This window comes from Phaeoacremonium minimum (genome assembly GCF_000392275.1).
Source record: "Phaeoacremonium minimum UCRPA7 unplaced genomic scaffold PA7_03_scaffold_415, whole genome shotgun sequence".
Lineage (NCBI taxonomy): Eukaryota > Fungi > Ascomycota > Sordariomycetes > Togniniales > Togniniaceae > Phaeoacremonium > Phaeoacremonium minimum.
In genome coordinates, this window is record NW_006921317.1 from 338,038 (window position 1) to 341,660 (window position 3,623).

The window sequence follows — 3,623 nt, forward strand, 5'->3', positions numbered from 1 at the left end:
AGTACCAGGGTGTACGTACTTTAAGCCAATAGTATTCAGTTGTTCAATAAAAAATAGACACAATTGATTTAGAGGATGATATTACTATAGTGATTAGCCTTAGAACTATATTATGTAGGTTGGATTTTGAGCTATATACGAATATATATGATTTTTCAAAGTTGTATAGAATCGCATAGATTCCTAAGCATCTATATAATAAATGACAATAAAGATATCCTAGCTTATAGAGACAAATACCCTCATATAAAAGTAAACAAGTCTTATTCTACTATTATAAGCGAAAATCCAAATTTTTCTACCTACCTTTGGTATACACTTTCGTTATCTATCATATATAATCTTACTTTGTTGTTTAAACAAACTATACCTTTTCAACCTATCTGTAAAATACGTTATATATGAATAAACTATCTTAGGTTGACAACTTTCGTATCTTCTATACCTTTGATTATTAAAGAATCGTTTAAAATAGCCAATAAAGACTATCTATAGAATATACGAAAGATAAAGAAGACTATATGGTCGCTTATAATATAAGTTGGATTTTATTTATACTCAATAGATTTCTATTGGTTAGATTAAGGATTTCTATATAAGAAATACTATTTTATATAAATATATAAAAAATTCAAAGCTTATATAATTATATTCGACTATATATATAATAGCTTTAAATAGTTCTACTTTATATTATTTCGATCATTTAATATTAAAAAGAAGGTTTTAAAAGAATAATAGACTTTAATAGCAAAAGTGACTATTGAAGGTAATCTAAGTATCATATACTTTGGTATAAAAATAACTAAGCTTAAATTGCTTCGAAAGGTACTTAATTTAGCTTATAAGGATCGTAAACAGCCTCCTTATTTTCTGCAATTTATTATAAAGAAGGAAATTCCAATCCTATAATATAGAAGACCTAAGGCTAAAGGCTTAGAGAAACTAAACGATAATATATAAGATTCTATATTAAAGATCGATGATAATAGCTTACAAAAAAGTATAAACAAAGCTAAACATAAAAAGTAAAGTAGGTTAATAGCAAATATAGTATCTATAAGTGTCGATAAAACAAAAGTTAAGACTAAGAAAGTAGAATTAAAGTCAAACCTTTATATAAAGAAGAAAGCTATCTAAAGAGATGATAGTAAAGAGAAAATTATAGCTAAAAAAATTAAAGCTAAAATTAGAATTATCCTAATATTTAAAAAAGACAAACCAATAGTATAGCAAAGTACTATTAAAAAGGAATCGATTATATTTAAGATAAGTATATGCCAGACTAATTATAGTCTTAAAAGGAAGCAAAGTCATCAGAATATATTAGGGTTTAAAGATAATCAAATAAAAGAGAATTTTAATGTATTAAATATAACTAATATAAATTAAATATAATCAGATAAGAACAACCAAGTTATTAGCTATTTCTTTAAATATAGTTTAAGATAGTCTCTTCTTTAGTCTCTAATTTAATATCAAGGCTAGTTAACTTTATTTCATTCTATTTAAAGAATTACCAAATATATTATTTACCTTCTAACGTTAATAGAAGAAGTATAAGCTTTAGCTAAGCTTTTTAGTTAATATACTATCATAATTTATACCATAGAATATTATACTAAAGAAAGTATAAGTTATCCTATTAATCTTTAAAGATCTATAATAAAATTCTACCAAAAGTCTTAGAGATATAGTCGTAGATTTACTTTATACTAAATAGAAGATACTAATCAAAGTTAATATTATCTTAGTTAACAATATTCTTAAAAGATCTCTATCACTTAAGATTTAATAAGACTCTATAATCTCTTACTTTAATAAGATTAAGCATATGATAAAGTATATAAGGAATCTTAAGAACAATATACTCTTTATAAGTTTGTTTATAGATAGGATAAGTATTCTAAAGCTATATAAACCTAGCAAAGTTTAAACAAAGCTATAGTATATAGATATATAGTAAAACAACTTGATTAGCTAAGTTACTAGTAAAAAAAAGATTATTTTCTGATAATTAAAGAAAGTATTTCTTTTTACTTATTAATATACTATCTTATAGCTTTATAAAAGACAGTACTTACATACTAAAAGAATATATACCCTTCATATAACCGGCCCTACCAGCTTTCAATCTTGATATTTTATATACTCTTTCCATATATTTAGCAATCTTTGAAAGAGACTATAGATAAAGATAAAGAGTCTAAGTCATTATCTAAAGACTTAATTAAAGAAGATCTAGTTAAATACTCTTTTATAGACGATTATATATTATCAAAAGAAGATAGTTAAGACTATTAAAATCAAATTAGCCTTAGTTTAGTAGATATAAGCTAGTAATAAGCTTCTATTATAAGTGGTATTTCTTTTCCTTAATCTACTCGAATTCAAGTAGATATAAAGTCGTACCAACCAATAACATTAATATATTAAGCCAAAACAGATTATATAGTCAAAGCAGATACTTTTATATAAAACTATATAATATATTAAAAATATATATCAATTCTAGCATAGATCTTGATTCCCTATTATTATAATTTATAATATCTATCAATTAACCAAATATAGTTTGATCTATCATAAGTCTAACCTATATAATGTTGATAAGCCTTCTATCAACATTATTTAATCTTACTTAGATAGAATTCATAGTAAATCGTCTATAAAGAATCTTATAGAATGTTGAATAATTATTGTCGAATATATATATAAAGATAAGTTCTTCCTATATTATATACTAGATTATCTTAAGTTGATTTAGTTTTAAAATAGTATCATACTTTAGTAATCATCAATTAAAGAGTTTTTAAATCATTATATCGACAGAATATACCTACTTATTTTCGGATCTAGAAAATACTATAAAGAGATACTATATACCTTTTATTATAAAGGTATATAAGTAGTTATTGATTTAATAAACTAAATTTATAGAATATCAATATCACCTTATCTTATAATTTAGGAGATAGCTTTATATACTTCTAACGCCTAAGCCCTCATTATTGAATTTAGCATATTAAGGTATATTTTTGAAAGTTTACTAGTATAAGAGTCTAAATATATTTATATACTTTAGTAATTGTTTGACTATCCTCTAATAGGCTTTTTATAGTATCTTAATACTGATTAAGATTGATTGACGGACGGCTAGATATGATCAGTATTGATTTGTCAAAAATAAGCTTATATAAAGTTGTAGATTTAAACTTAAGAAAAGATTTTATAGGTGAAGATTATCAAAAATGGCTTATATAACAAAATAGCAGTATATAAGCATATATATTATAGTATAAGTCAGTATAGAGTTGTTTTAAAGAGTATGAAAATAGTATTTTCCTAGCATAAGAGTATCATCTAAAGTATAATATTATAAAGGCAAGTAAAGAAAGCAAAAAAGTAAGATTCTCCCTAACAAGTGTATTTATTATGGCAGAAGTTTGTATTAGGCCAACCAAAACCAATGAGATTATATACTAGACTGAATGAAGCTAAACAAAGACGTATAAAATTATATAAAGTTGAAATGTTGTTATAACGAAAGGATATTAACTAAATGGTTATATACTAGCTTATAGAGGCTTAGTATTGTTAAGACCTTATATATTCATATAAGG